The sequence below is a fragment of the Hypanus sabinus genome, chromosome 19 (genome assembly GCF_030144855.1).
Source record: "Hypanus sabinus isolate sHypSab1 chromosome 19, sHypSab1.hap1, whole genome shotgun sequence".
In the NCBI taxonomy this organism is placed as follows: domain Eukaryota; kingdom Metazoa; phylum Chordata; class Chondrichthyes; order Myliobatiformes; family Dasyatidae; genus Hypanus; species Hypanus sabinus.
The window spans coordinates 79,168,723-79,185,184 of NC_082724.1; the positions used below are offsets into that span (position 1 = coordinate 79,168,723).

The 16,462-nt window shown below is 41.3% G+C and overlaps 1 protein-coding gene across 2 annotated transcripts in view; it reads right to left on the reverse strand.

Annotated features, from left to right (window-relative positions):
• Nucleotides 1–16,462, reverse strand: part of LOC132378088 (semaphorin-3F-like) — a 336,771-nt gene that overhangs the window by 225,440 nt on the left and 94,869 nt on the right. The gene's annotated exons all lie outside the window — the stretch shown is intronic.

The following is a 16,462-nucleotide window of genomic DNA, read 5'->3' on the forward strand; positions in this document are numbered from 1 at the left end:
TACCGAGGTGATCTCGACAAATTCCAAAGATTCCACGGTTAGCAAACGAAGAAACGGTTGCCAAAGATCCCAGCCGAGGAATACTGTTCCGAAGTCCACGAAGAGAGATTCCACAAAGTGACTGTCATGAAATCCACGCACATGGATCATACGAAGAACAGATGTCTCCATAATGCACTGTGTGCCACTGATTAACCTAATCCTTTGGGTTAATGGGTAAGAGACTTTACCCTTCTCAATTGTGAGCTGTTCCCTAATAGCTTGAAGTCTTCAGACTCTCTCTCTTTCCTTCGACTCTCCTTCTCAACACTTTGACGCATCGGCATACGTCATAAGGTAACGCTCACAGAAACGAAACCATGGACTCAAAGTAAAACGAAACTGGGGACACATGACACCCACAGTAAACTGCTATGGACTCCCAGTAAAACAAAGCTGTGGACTCCCAGGAAAACGAAAATGTGGATACGTAACAATCCCATGTACAAGAAACACAAGAGCACAACCTACATGCAAAAACAGTGGCAGATGGAATACAGTGTTAGGAAATGTATGATAATGCAAGTTAGTAAAAGGAACAACAGTGAAAATTCAAACTTCGAACTGCAGGGGGACTTAGGAGTCCTCGTGCAAGACTCCCAGAAGGTTAATTTACAGATTGAGTCTGTGGTGAAGAAGGCAAATGCAATGTTGCCATTTATTTCAAAGGGAATAGAATACAAAAGTAAGAAAATGATACTTTGCCTTTATAGGACACTAGTCTGGCCATACTTGAAGTATTGTCAACAGTTTTGAGCTCCATGTCTCAAGAAGTATGTATTGTCATTGGAGAGAGTCAAAAGAAGGTTCATGAGGATGGTTCTGGGAATAAAGGGGTTAACATATGAAGAGTGTTTGGCAGCTTTAGGCCTGTACTCATTAAAATTTAGAAAAATGCCTGGGGATCTCATTGAAACCTACTGAATGTTGAAAGGACTAGATAGGATGGATGTGGACAGGATGTTTCCTATAGTGGGGGTATCCAGAACTAGAGGGCACAGCCTCAAAATTGAGGGGTGACTTTTTAGAACAGAGGTAAGGACGAATTTTTTAGCCATTGCGTAGCAAATCTATGGCATGCTCTGCCACAGACTGCAGTGGAGGTCAAATCCATGGGTATATTTAAGCCCGAAGTTGATAGTTTGTACTTGATCCACCTTTGGATTCTAACAAACTTGTAGCAGGTGCAGGCAACTCCATGGAACGTGTCGAAATACTTGTTCCGGGCTTTTCAAAGAAGGGCATGAAGAACTTGCTTGACTTCTTGGCTTCCTCCACCTCCAACTTTCGTCTCTTCCGTCCTTCAGCTCCACTTTCCTTCTTCTTCATGAAGAAACATTTCATGGTCTTCTTACACAATGCTCTGAAATAAGGCCATCCTAGAGCTTCTCGCCCATGATAATCAAAGACAGATAATATATCTGAAGAAAATTATTCTTTTACTATCCGAGGATGGCTTGTCTGAAGCTGCTCCCTTCAGGTGACGCCCAGGGCACGTGCCACACCTGCCATACCTTAGAAACGCCACTGTTGGTAAGAAGGCAGGTGTACGTGGTTGAGTGGGATCTGGGAACAGCCATAATGGGATGGTGGAGCAGACTTGATGGGCTGAATGGACTATTTCTGCTCCTATGTTTTGTGGTCTTATGGTCTATGCCTGCACAAATCCCTGCATTGATACATAGTAGAAATCAAGCTGAGGTTGAATAAGTATAGGGGCTCGGTTGGCAGGAAGCAAGGAGTGGGTTGAGGAAAAGAATATTCGAAAGAGAAACAAAATGCAGACCAATAAACACAAAGCACTGGAGGAACTCAGCAGGTCAAGCCTGCTCATCACTAGATGCTGCCTAACCTGCTTTGTTCTTGTTGCTCCAGATTTCCGGTATCAATAGAATATCTTGTATTCAGAAAACGTAGGTAGTTCTTAGCATGGGTAAATAGACAAAGCATACACAGGGATCTAGAGTGCCGTGGTAGTGTTGTAGTAAGCATGATGTTATTATAGTTCGGAGTCCTGGTGTCCTCTGTAAGGAATCTCTGTAGGTACTTCCTGAGGAATGTGTGGCTTTTCTCTAGATCTTAACATTTCCTCCCACAGTCCAAAGATGTACCAGGTATGTTAATTGGTCTTTGCAAAGTGCCCCATGATTAGGTTAGGGTTAAATCGGGGTTGTTTGGGGTTGCTGGGCCGGAAGGACCTGTTCCATGTTATATCTATTAATAAAATAAATGTTTATATACTTTAATGTTATTTTACATTTATATAATTTTAATATATGTTTTTATACATATTTAGAGGGATATGGACCAAACCCAGACAAATGGGACTAACTTATATGGGCATCTATTTCCATGTTTAATAACTCTAACTTCATCAGGTAGCATCCTTGCAGAACAGTGTTCATGTTTCGATCTGTGAACCTAATTGATTTTTACCTCACATTTCCATCATCTGCAGTATTTTTCTTTTGAATTATTGAGAAGGTTTAGAGAAATGTGCAGCATAGAGTCCAGACAAGGGTAAGCAGGGCTCAGTGACAACTTTCTAAGGCAATATGTCACCCTTACAATAAACAACCACTTGCATTTTGTCCAGCATTGGAGAATAATGTTATAAAATAAGAACATTAGGAGACATACAGTTGTGTACTCAATCACCACACCAGATATCAATGAAAACATGGGAAATAGCTGACCTTGTTACAGATAATGACATCTCAATAACTGAAACAAAATGTATGTAATCTCTTTCTTCAGTGCCACACCTAAACTTGCAAAAAATATTTATTGATTTTATCTAGAGATACAGCATGAAATAGAGCCTTCCTGTCCTTCGAACCACAGCACCAGCAAGTTTCAGATTTAACCCTGGCCTGATATACCAATTAACCTACTAACCTGTACATCTTTGGACTGTGGGGGGAAAGGGAGCGCCCGGAGGAATTCCATGCAGTTCACAGGGAGAATGTGCAAACTCCTCACAGAGGATGCTGGAGTTGAACTCTGAACTCCGACACCCCTAGCTATAATAGTGTTGCACTATCTGCAACACAACCGTGGCACCCATAGATATACATAAATGCCTTTGCTCATTCTTCAGTACCAAGGAATGTTGCCCTTAGAGAGGCACAGTGGAGATGATTGTACCCCTGGCTAGAGATGAGAGTGGAGAGAGAGAGAGGCATAATGTTTCAATGAAGAGTAGTGCAGTTCACAGTTGCAACCTGGCCAAAGTTCATCTCTTAGTCAATACCTAAAAATAAGTTGTGTGGTAATAGTTACTGGGTGAATTGTGCACGTGTTTATCCTTTGGCCTATTTTTAACCTATTGTTGATTTAGTTGTGTTTCTCAAATAACTTGAACCACTTCCTCCTGAAGCACAGTACAAACTCCCAATGGCTCAAACTACTTTGTCATTACTTCCATTGTATGGAATTACCAAACACTACAGAAAGGATTCACAGTTTATTCTGGCTGAAGCTATGACTTAAATATCAACTCACAGGCTATTTCAAGAGTTTTGCTTTTTCTGGAGTCTCAGCTGGGTCCAAGTGCACAACATAACTTTATCAAGTACACAGTCAAAGGAAGTGAAATTTCCCTGATATCAATACCTGGTCTTCAAGGCATAATTTTCAATTTACCTTTTGACTGCTGTGACTTCCACTGGGTACTCAGAAAATACACACGTATGTCAGATCAAAGTTCAAAAGTAAATTTATTATCAAAGTACATATATGCCACCATATACAACCCTGAGATTCACTTTATTTTAGGCATTCACAGTAAATACATAAGAAAATGAATGTAGCATCAGTAGTAAAAACAACATTTATACGGAAAATAAACACAGAGAAAGATGCCGGGACAAGACCAGCAATATCATGAAGGATCCCATCCACCCTACTGATGGACTATCCGTCTCAATCCCAATTTCTAGAATTATAAATATTCTGTAACTGAATACCTGACTCAGTTCGAAATCTGTTTATAGAATAATAGTGTGACTGGAGAATTACAACTGCTGACACAAAATACAGGTGGAACTCAGCGAGACAGGCAGAGAAATAAAGAGTTAACATTTCATGCTAAGACCCTTCATCATGACTAGACAGTAGGGGAAGATAAAATGTCTTGGCCTGAAATCTCTCTCTCCATAGACGCTGCCTGACCTGTCATGTTCCTCCAGCCTTTTGTCTGTGTGTTATTCTGGATTTCCAGCATCTGCAGAATCTCTTTTGTAACTACAATAGATGACAGTGTTTTTGTAGCTAAGAAGGAGAGGGGATTTAATGAAAATGGATAGCATTACTGACAGGGTAAGGAGTAGGGAGAGATCAGTGTCTCCTCCTCATAGATTTATACTAACTGGCTGAAGGATTAGAGGACATGAGATCAATGGGTTCCAGAGCTAACCCGGGGTATCCTGGACTAACTGGGATTAATCCTTCAGTCCATTTTTGACTGACATGGACACAATAGAATGAGTGAACTCCTTCTGTATTGTAAAAATGTCTGTAATTTAATGATAATCAAAGCTCAAAGTTTAAAATAAATTTATTATCAAGGTATATATTCGCCACATATACAACTCTTAGATGAATTTTCTTGCAGGCATTCACAGTAAATACAAGAAGCACAATAGAATCAATGAAAGATGGCACCCAACAGGACAAACAACAAATGTTCAAAAAGAGGAGAAAAAAAGAAATAATCAAAATAATAAATAAATAAGCAATAAATATCGAGAGCATGAGATGAAGGGTTCATAAGTTGTGGGAACAGTTCAGTGATGGGGCAAGTGAAGTTGAGTGAGGTTATCTCCTCTGGTTTAAGAGGCAACTATTCCTGAACCTGGTGGTGTGTGACCTGAGGCATATCTCATAATCATAGAGTTCTAGAAGACTTTGGCCTATCTAGTCTGTGCCAAACTGTTAATCTGCTTAGTCCCATCAACCTGCACTTAGACCATAGACCTCCATATCCCTCCCATCCAGGTACCTACCCGAATTTCTCTTAAATATTGAAACCAAACCTGCATCCATCACTTTTTTTCCTCTAGTTTTGCCAAAGGGGTTTGGCCCGAAACATAGACTGTACTTTTTCCATGGATGCTGCCTGGTCTGCTGAGTTCCTCCAGCATTTTGTGTGTGCTGCAACCATCACTCTTCCACTGGCAACTCGTCTCACCTTCTTACCACCCTAATCTAACAGAAACTTATGAATCTCTTTGAAATCTTCTATTGGACTTAGTCTCAGACAGGAGGACAAGCAAGCCTAGCCTGTGCAGCTTGAGAGCAAGTTAGAATGAGATAGCAGAGTAGTTAGGTTTCTGAAATCTGACAAGACCACTGACCCAGATACCCAGCTGTAGTTAAGGTGTTTGAATTAAATCGAACATTTCTGGATTGATCGGCCTCAAACTATGCTGCTACAACTTTAACAATTCTTAATTTTACCCTTTGCGCTTGATCAAGTTGTCATAGGGAAAACCTGTCTCATCTGTGTAAAGTGAGAAGGGCTTCAATGCATAGAGCAATAGTAAGGGAGTCTCCATCCCTCTGTAAGAATTCCAATGTTTGTTAAATAATTAGACATCACTTCAGGCTTTAGCTTAACTAACTCTTCAATAAAGCCCTCATTTTATTTTTGTACTTATATATAATGTATATTCTGTATGCTTGAACCTGCATATGTGTCTGCAATACTGCTACAAACTAGTTTCTCATTGTACCTGTATTTCACAGTACTTGTCCCGAAGATGCTAAACTTCACTTGCCACATTACTGCCAGCTTGTCCTCCTTCACCTCCCCACACTTCTTATTCTGGTTTCTTCCCCTTCCTTTTCCAGTCCTGACGGAGCATCTCGGCCCCAAAACATCGACTGTTTATCTCCATAGATGCTGCCTGGTCTGCTGAGTTCCTCCAGCATTTTGTATTTGTCGCTCTGGATTTCCAGCATCTGCAAAACCTTTTGTGTTTGCATTTCCTGCCAGTCTTTTTCGCCACCATTGCTCCCCGGTCCATGAGTTCTATGATTTTTTATCACATTACTTAATGTTTAAATAGTTCATTTCATCAAGAATTTTTTAATGTTGAAAGCTGCATATGACAAGTTTAATAGAATGTAAACAAAAACAATAAATTCTCTATGATCGTGTATATGTCCAGTCCATATATATTTCTATCCCCAATCAAGAAGGCCTTAAAGCTTTACACTTCTTTCTTAACAAAAGACCCAATGAGTTCCCCTCCTCCATTTGACAGAACTGGACCTTACACTCAACAGTTTTTCCTGTGGCTCCTTGCACTTTCTCCAGATTCGAGGGGCAGCCATGGACATCTGCATGGGCCGCAGCTATGCCTGCCTTTTTGTTAGCTTTGTAGATCAGTCCACGTTCCAAGCCTTCCCTGATAATGCTCCCCAACTCTTCTTCCACTGCATTGACTACTGCATTGGTGTTGCTTCATTCACCCAGGCAGAACTCAACAATTTCATCAGCTTTGCTCCAACTTCCATCCTGTCCTTAAAGTCACTTCTGCCACATCAATGGGACCCTACTACGAAATACATCATCACCTTCCCCTGCCCCCTCCAGGTGCGAATCCCTGCAAGCAGCCAAGGTGCTAAACCTGTCCATTCTCCTCCTCCCTGACCTCCATTCAGGGCCTCAAACTGTTCTTCCAGGTGAGGCAACATTTCACTGCAAATTTGTTCATCTGTTGTATCAAGTGCTCCTATAGGATGTAGCCTCCTATATTCTTGAGACCCAACTTAATTTGCGGAACCACTTTTGAGCACCTCAGTTCCATCTGCCAAAAGCCCAACCATTTTAATTCCTATCCCCATTCCTGTCCTGATATGTCAGTCCACAGTCCCCTCTTTTACTACGAGGAGGTCACTCTCAGGGTGGAGGATCAACACTTCACATTCCATACAGTTAGTCTCCAAACTTCCAGTTTTCCCTTCCACATCCTTTTCCTTTTATTCCCACTCTGGCCTCTTACCTCTTCTCCACATCTGCCTATTACCTCCCTCTAGTGCCCCTCTTTCTTCCTTTTCTGCCCTGGTCCTTTCTTATCTCCTATCAGATTCCTTCTTTGCCAGCTCTTTGTGTTTCCCACCCACCTGGCTTCATCTATCACCTTTAACTTCTTCTGCCCACTAATTTAATTCTGGCATCTGAAGGGACTTGGCCCGAAACGTCGGCTGCTTATTCATTTTTATAGATGCTGCCTGGCCTGATGAATTCATCCAGCATTATGTGTGTGTTGATCTGGATTTCCAGCATCTACAGAATTCCTTGTTTTAATAATTCTCTATTTATTGCTGGCAGGGAGTTTTTTTGGAGTATAAGAATATAAGATAATTTTCTAGATCAGGATAACTCTGCACTGTCTTTATCAGTTATAATCGAAAAATTCAAACCCTAATGTGGACCTCACCAGATAAATTGTCAATTAGTTCACTGGGACCTAAACCCTTGAATTATTGTTTTACACACTAAAGGTAATATGTTTCATAGTTAACGGGCCACATCTGATTTTAACTTAAGCCTGGGAGTAATACTGACTCAGTTACTTTAGTTTCTGTAAACAACAGGAGGTAATGGCAGGTGTTGAGTTAAAACATGCGGAGGATGTGAGATTATCAGCAGCCTCCTGAGATCCAATTGAAGGCCGGCCCAGACACATCACTACTTGTAGTGAACATCGTAGTGAACGGGTGACTGCACCAACAACCTGGGTTTAATCAATGCTGCTGTCTGCGTGGAGTTTGTACACTCACACCATAACTGCGTGCGTATCCTCCACATTCCAAAGATGTACCAATTTGTAGGCTGATTGGTCACATGGTAGCGTAGTGATTAGTGAGTTGCAGCTCAGGGTGTCAAATTGTGGAGTACAACTCTGGCACCCTTGGTAAGGAGCTTGTGCGTTCTCCTTGCGACTGTGTGGGTTTCCACTGGGTGCTCCGGTTTCCTCCCACAGTCTAAGGACGTTCAGGCTAGTGGGTTAATTCGTCATTGTAAATTATTCTGCGAATTGGTGGGGTGCTGGGTGGTGCGGCTCATTGGGCTAGATGGGCCTGTTCTGCACTGTATCTCTAAATAACTGTGCTGTTTCCTCTAAACTGCAGTAACTGGCACATGCATTGGTATTTTCTTTTATAGAATGTCAATTCAATTTTGAAATTATACTAATATAATTTGAAACCTATGTTAATATAACTGTGAAATACCCTGTAATTAATTGAGTTAATGAATACGTAATTTCCCAAAGAATAAATGTACCAAAACCTTTACTTTGAAACAGTTTAGAGCTTCCATGTGGTTTCATTTTTAGTGTTTAAAGTTACAACAGTGTTTCAAATGGTAACAATAAACACAGAATGGAAGTTGGTGGCTCATTGTTAATAAAGTGCCAGTCTGCTGAATGCCAATGAAGTTACAAAAAATACTTAAACTTCAGGCCTTGTAAAAACTTCCGGCTCAGAGCAATGGCTGGTCCACACAGATAAAAACAAAAATTAGAGGGAATGTTGGCTGTAGCTCTAAATAAAAAGCAACTCTGCCCAAGGCCTTATGAAATTGCAGTTATGAATGCAGCCCAGAAGGGGAGCGGGGGAGGGGGTGGGGTAAAGGTGGGGGGAGAGAGAGAGAGAGAGAGAATAGTAATAATGACAGAGAGCTTGACTGAAGAAGAGAAAGATACTTAGTGATGATAAATTTGGGGCTTTAGATTCCAAGGCTTCATCATTGATGTGTAATGTCATAAGGCCCAGATGTTCATTTTCAATGTGTAATGATGACCCAGATGTTCACCCTCCCTGTTTATTGATGATGGTGACACCAGGGGAACTGGACTGGAAAAATCTATTCCAGGTAAATTAATATCAATAGGAAATTATTAGAGGTTTAGTCAACCAGCCAATTCAAATATATGGGTGAATGTGTCTCCCTCACGCCATCTGTTCAAGAAAGCTTTCAGAGCAAATCCCCATTGAGGTTACTGATGCTCTTCACCTAATTACAAACAACTGCAGGGTTGATTGTGGAAAGATGTAAAACTGTAGATTAAACAAGTTGAGCCTTTTCTGGGAGTCTTGGCCTATTGCTAACAATATTTTCTCATTTCTGGGCTAGATTTTTATGTATACACATACTGATTTCAAACTCACACAAGTAGCTCCAGCAACGCTGCAACATCCAGAATTTATCATCAGCGTGATGTTCAGCCAAAACCGAGAGATTGCAGATGGTAGAATCTGGCACAGCAGATGATCTGCTGGAGCAACTCAGCAGTCCAGAGAACATACAACATAGGAGAAGAATCAAACTATTCAGCACATTGAGTGAGCTCCGCAAGACTTTAACAGAATTTGTGGGGATAAGAGGAATTGTTGATGTTTCAGGTCAAGAACTTACTTATTCATATTCAACCACAAAGGTGTGAAAAATAGTACCTGTTCATACAGATCAAATCATTATACAGTGCATTGAGACAGAACAAGGTAAACCAATAACAATGTAGAAGGAAGTGTACAAGCTTTACAGCAAGTGCAGTACAGGTCATCAATAAAGAGCTAGATCCTAACCAGGAAGAGTCCATCGTATTGTACAAGAGGTCCACTCAAGACATAGAAGCAGTCCTGAGACCTGTGGTCGCTGCTTTCAGTTTTTTATGTCTTCTCTGCAGACATATAAAAGATATAAGGGCCATGAGAAATTACACTGGGAGATCAAGAGTTCATATTTTAGAATGTGGGAGGTCCATTTAAGAGTCTAATAGCAGAGGGATAGAAGTTGTCATTGAGCCTGGTGATGGATGTTCTTAAACATTGAGAGATCCAATCCAATGGGAAGAAGGAGAACAGAGAATGACTTGTTTTCCCACAACACAGGCTTCATTTACTTCCCGAACAACACACTGCATGCTGGAGGAACTCAGCAGGTCAGGCAGCACCTATGCAGGAAAATTAACATCACCCACTGGAGAAGCAAAGCCATTACCACTGCAGCTTTCCCCACATATAAGCTGAACACATTCTCATCTCACATTAACCAGAGGGGGCCACATTCAACTGTGTTTTACAGCACCAGCTGTAAGTTTGTAGTTCAAAACCTGCCACTGTCTATAAGGAGTTTGTACGTTCTCCCCATGCCCACGGTGCTGGCCAAACTCAGAGGACCTTTCTCTTGATCAGTTCCCGGTTTGCTGGCGACTCCCACCACTTAATCAAGAACACCAGCCTTTCATCTCTGCAGGACCTCATTGTCCTGAGGGATAGATTTTCGCAGCCTAGGGCTGTCCTCTCCTCAAACACCTTACTGCTTGCTCGCCACTCCAAACACAGCCCAGGAGCACTACTCCACTAACAATCACACCTCTACCTCTACCTTAGCAGACACCAAACTGAGCTGTTAGGAACAAGATCCTGTAGTGCAAAGGAGGAATAGTGAAGTAGTGTTGTTGGACTTGTCGACCTTTCAGAAATCTGACAGCAGAAAGGAAGAAGCTGTTCCCAAAGTATTGAGTGTGAGTCTCCATATAGATCTGAGAGTCCACAGATCCCTTTTACTGAACCCTAGGATATAATCCTCTGGCCTACCTTCATCTGCAAACAAACAGCACCTCCCAGTAGCCAGAAGAGTGTAAGGGCTGTTTTGCATCTGTACCTGTAAAGGCCAAACAATGAGGTGTCAGCTACACACCAAAGTGCTGACTGTAAGTGTGGTTGAGTGACACACACTATCCTTTGCACGTGATATGAGGGAGCCTGAAAACATTGTTTATTAAACAATGCTGTACATTATTAAATCACAAACAAGAGAAAATCTGCAGATGCTGGAAATCTAAGCAACACACACAAAATGCTGGAGGAACTCAAAGTCCTGCCGAAGGGTCTCAGCCCGAAACATTGACTGTACTTTTTCCCATAGATGCTGCCTGGCCTGCTGAGTTCCCCCAGCATATAGTGTTTGTTGCTGTGCATTATCAAGATGTATTTTAGAACTTTGGAACAAATGCATTAGAGAAACACAGAATGTAGTGAGTAAAGGCAGCACAAATGTTTTTCTAGATCAAATATATTTCATAAAAATAAATAATTGATAGGAACTTCAGTCAGTTAATGCTTCTGCTCCTAGAGATTGCACTGTGACTACACAGATCAGGATTATGATGGTCTGGGATGGGCTTGTCTGGACTATTAAAATTCCAGAGCTTTGGGATTGTAAGCTTAGGTTCCAGAAAACTGGAAATATGTTTGTGAGAAGATTTCTAGTCTCTGAGTCAGTTTTATTTATCACATATACATTGAAACAAACAGTGAAACACATTATCTGTGCTGATACACTTAATGATTTGCTGGGGCACCTCACAGTGTCGCCATATATTCTGGAACCGACATAACATGCCCACAATGTTCAGCAAAACAAGCTTCAACAACAAAAACAAAAAACAACAATAACAACACAAAACAAAACAACAGCAAAAGAAGCCCCTTTTCCATCCTCCCACCCACTCACCTCCATCTCCAGTCCTTGGCTCCTTGATTTGGCCTTCGTAACATTGCCAGTGTATGTGCCTATATGGATGTACGTGCACGTTTGTGCCCAAACCCCAACTCTAATATATCATCATGATTATCTTCCTGAGGGGGACTGCAATAATAATTTTTTTTAAATAGAGCAATTAATCCTAGATGATTAGGATTTCCTAGGTTTAGGAGAAGTTTGTTTTGAGTCAGTGGGAGAACATGCCCAGAGAACCCCAGTAGCATGGCTTTCTATCCCTCATGCTATTATCGACTGTTGCAATCAACTTCTTGCTCCCAATCTTGGCTGCTGTCACAGGGCACCACAATCTCTTCAGCCCATCTAGTCCATGCCAAGTGGCTATTCCGTCTAGTTGCATCAAACGTCACCTGGATCTTAGCTCTCCATACCCCTCCCAACCACATAATCTAAACTACTTTTAAATGTTGCGGTGGAACCACGATTCGCTGCTTCTCCTGGAGGCTCATTGCACACTCGCAACAAGTTCCCCTCAAATATTTCACCTTTCACCCTTCACCATTGATGGAACAATTCAGAATTACAGTAATGCTACTGTGGTGCCCAAGACACCATGGAATCTGTATCAAGTCTCCTCCTCTATCTCTGCTTGTATCAGACAGCTGCCTATGAAAATCTGTCAAAGGAAGATTAAGGCAGGAGATGTGCCCCAGCTCATCCCTTCTATTCAGTTTACTGCAATGTCAATGTCAGGATAGCCAGGGTTGTCAGGGTGTCAGAATCATCTCAGCTCACATCTTTATTCTTTCTTTGTCCCTTCATCTCTCCACCACTTTTGTCTGCTTACTGTCAAGAAGCAGCAGGGAGATAAGCCTCGTTCACCAAGTGGTAATGAATCTAAAGTGAGAAGTGACCTGTGGTTCAGAGACCTGCCTTCACTCGCTAACACTCAGGAACAAAGGTGAGGTCCAATAACACAACGGGGGAGTAGGAGGAGGGGGTGTGTTGAGGAGAAAGTATTGAGCTGAGTGTGGAGGCACTCTCGGACATAATCTCTGTCCACTCTTATGAGCGAATTTGTGAACAATAAGAACTTAACCCTTTGGGAGCTAAAGCATAAATTCTACTTTCAGAGCTAGTTCCTTGACTCAAATTATGGAAAATGGATTTCATCATTGTAACTACTGATGTCATTAGGAAAGAATTTTCAGCTCAGTAATCTTTGTGAAATGATCAACTGCTGTATATTTTTAAAAATTTACTTGCTGGTATTTCTCCTTGCCGAGTCATTTCAGTCCCCAATTTATCATGCAAGATCATTTCCCTTTTGAAATTGTGTCACTTTAAAAAAAAAGATGCAATTCAAGATTCAAGATTGTTTAATGTCATTTCCTGTACACAAATGTAAAAGAGAGCAAAATAATTATTACTCTGGATCTAATGCAGCACAAAAAATACACAATAAGATAAAGAAGACAATAATTAAAGAAACAGAATAAATATAAATACATAAGATAATTTATAAATATAGATTGGTTTTATGTACATAAAGTGATGTTATTATTGTGTTCATTTTGTTTTTTGTTCTGCATCAGATCCGCAGGAACAATTATTTTGTACTCCTATACATGTGTGTACTGGGAATGGCATTAAATATTTGAAGATGACAGGAATCTGTTGTGAATGTCAGCATTTTAAAATTCTCCCTCTTGTCCAGCAGATTTCCCTGAACTCACTGTTCCAGATGTCATCTAGTTGTCAGTCTCACCCTGGCTGGTTTGTGATCTTGCTTTACCAGGCCTTGTAAAATGTTTTGCTTTCTCCTCATTCTGAGTCATTCCATCAAGGAGGATCTTCCTCTTGAAGGAGGAAGAATGAAGAAAGCTGATGCAATTTTAGCCAGGCCTACTGCATCTCGCACAGAGACACCATGGAGAGCATGCAACACCTTGCACAGAATCGGAAAATGCAAACTCAGCTAGCTCCATCATGGGTACTGGCCACACCGACAGAGAGCTGATGTCTCAAAATCACAGCATGCATCAACTAAGGAGCAGCCGTCACCCAGGATATGCCCTCTCCTCATTGCTACCATCGAGGAGGAGGTACAGCAGTCTGAAGCCATGTTCAACATTTCAGGAACAGCTTCTTCCCTTCCGCCATTAGAATTCTGAATGAACAGTGAACTCAAGAACACTATCTCACTATTCTTGCCCTCTTTTTTCATTACTTGTTAAATTTAATTATATAAATGTATTTCTTATGGTAATTTATAGTTTTTTGTGTATTGCACTGTACTGCTGTGAAACAACGAATTTCACGACATGCTGTACTGTGCAGACATTTTGGGCACATATGTATAGCTGGGGTGCATAAGACTTTTGCACTACTGTACGTCAGTAATATGAAACCTGATTCTGACTCTACTGACATGTTCTAACTGTCCTCTGTGGAACACCCAGCCTGACAACTTGGGTTAAACGAAAAGCTGCTGAAGGAACTCAGTGGGTCAGGTGACATCTGCAAGAGAAATGGACAGTCGAGACCCTTCATCTGAACTAGAAGTGTAGAGGGAAGATAGCCAATAGAAAGGGGTGAGGAGAAGACGTGGAGTGAGATCTGGCAAGCGATAGATGGACACAGGTAAGGAGGGGTGGATTGGCAGATGGAGTCAGGTAGGGGAGGGAAGGGCAGAGATTGTGTCAAAAATGGGGAGGTGATAGTGGAGGCAACAAAGAGGTGCAGGTGGTGGAATTTGATAAGAAAGGAAGATGAAGAGGAACAAAATAAGTGAGGGGTTGTGAGCAGATAGAACATTGAACAGAACAAAACAGTACAGCACAGGAACACGGCCTCAGCCCGTGATATTTGTGCTGCGCATCATGACAAAGCATATCTCTTCTGCTTGGACATGGTGGGAACAGTGGGTGTGGAGGGTAAGGGGCCTGGCAGGCATGTGTGGGTGAAGAGCAGTTGAAGTAGGTGGGAAAGGGGTGGCAGAGGATTGGGGTGATGCAGAAGATAGTTGGAAAGAAAGGGTAGGTGAGTAGACCTGGGCACCAGAAGGAGAATCAACTAGGTATTCCCAGGCCTCAATCAGTCTCCTATTCATTGATATTTTTAAAAGATTATGGCCTAGATAATGTACTTGAACATTTAATACACATTTAGTGGCCACTTTATTAGGTATCTTCTGCTGCTGTACCCTATCCTCAAGGTTTGATGTGTTGTGTGTTCAGAGATGTTCTTCTGCACACCACTGTTGTAGCATGTGCTTTTATTTGAGTTACTGTCGCCTTCTTGACAGATTTAACCAGTCTGGCTGTTTTCCTCATTAACAAGATGCTTTCACCCACAGAGCTGCTACTCACTGGATACTTTTGTTTTTCGTATCATTCTCTTTAACTACACAGACTGTTGTGCATGAATAACCCGGGAGGTCAGCCGTTTCTGAGATTCCCAAATCATTCTCAACAACCATTTCACGGTCAAAGTCACTCAGCTGACATTTCTTCCCCAACATGTTATTTGGTCTGGATAACAACAGAACTTCTTCACCATGTGTGCATGACTTTATGCATTAGGTTGCTGCCACATGATTGGCTGATTAGATATTTACATTAACAAGTAGGTGTACAGGTGTACCTAATAAAGTGGCCACTTGAGTGTACACCTGAAGATTCTAGAGTGGAGTATAGATGAGACCATTGCTGAATTGAGTCTTGATACTGAAGTAATATATTTAATAGATGGATAAGCACATGTTGGCCTTCTTAATTCACATTGCCATATCGCACCTATTCACATCAATCCCCATTTATTCTTCCTAGATTGGCATCGACTACTTGCTGCCCCATCCTCTGCCAGATTCTACCATGCACCTACACTTTGGGAGATCAAACCAAGAACTATTCATTACTCTGAAAGCAAGCTCCAGATTCAAGCATGTGCATTTAATAGCAATTGAAACAGATGACAATCCCAATGGTAAAAAAGGATCCCAATGAATCAACTTTTCTCAGTTCAACATACAACTCTAGTTCTCTGAGCCCCAGAGACGAGCAGAAGAGTTTAGAAATGTAGGATTCAGATTGTCTAATGTCATTTCCAGTACATGTGTAAGGAGAATGAAATAATTGTTACAGTGCAAAAAAAAACACACACAAAAGATAAAGAACACAACAGTAAAATAAAAAACATAATAAATATAAATATATAAGATCGTATGCCCATAAAGTGACACTATGCCACACATAGGGTGACTGATGGGAAATAATACAATAGTGCTGAAGTTAGTGGGTGGAGGTGTTGATTAGTCTTACTGCTTGGGGAACGTAACTGTTTTTGAGTCTTGTATTTCTTGCGTGGATACATAACCTGCTCCTGAATGGTCACTCATTCTGGTGTTAAGTTTATGTTTCTATTCAGTGTTTGTCTTGAGTCACTAAATGATTAAATGGCACCAAGATTTGCAGGGTGTGTGTGTGTGTGTGTGTGTGTGTGTGTGTGTGTGGAGAATGTATCCTGACTTTTTCCTGTTTTAAGTCATGGGCGTTACATCAGTGTCAAGTCCTGCGGACATCAAGTACTGAACAAGGACACAAATAATAAGGTGTAAAACTGACCTAAAATTGATGCATTTCCCCAGGCCTATACATCAAGGCAGCTGTCACAGGAGAAAGAACAGACAGACACCTTACGAAGGCAGCATGGGGGAGGTAAAGTAATAATAGCAGAGGAATGGTTTCAAACTTGAAAGCAGTTTTCTTGTGGTTTTCTTACTGACTATTGCTTTCCTCTGGAGAGGGTCTGTTTTAACTTGAACAGTAATCGGATCTGGAGAGCTGCAAAATGGTTGAATAAAAATGGTATTAAAACTCTTCAGCAGATGCTTCAGCAAAT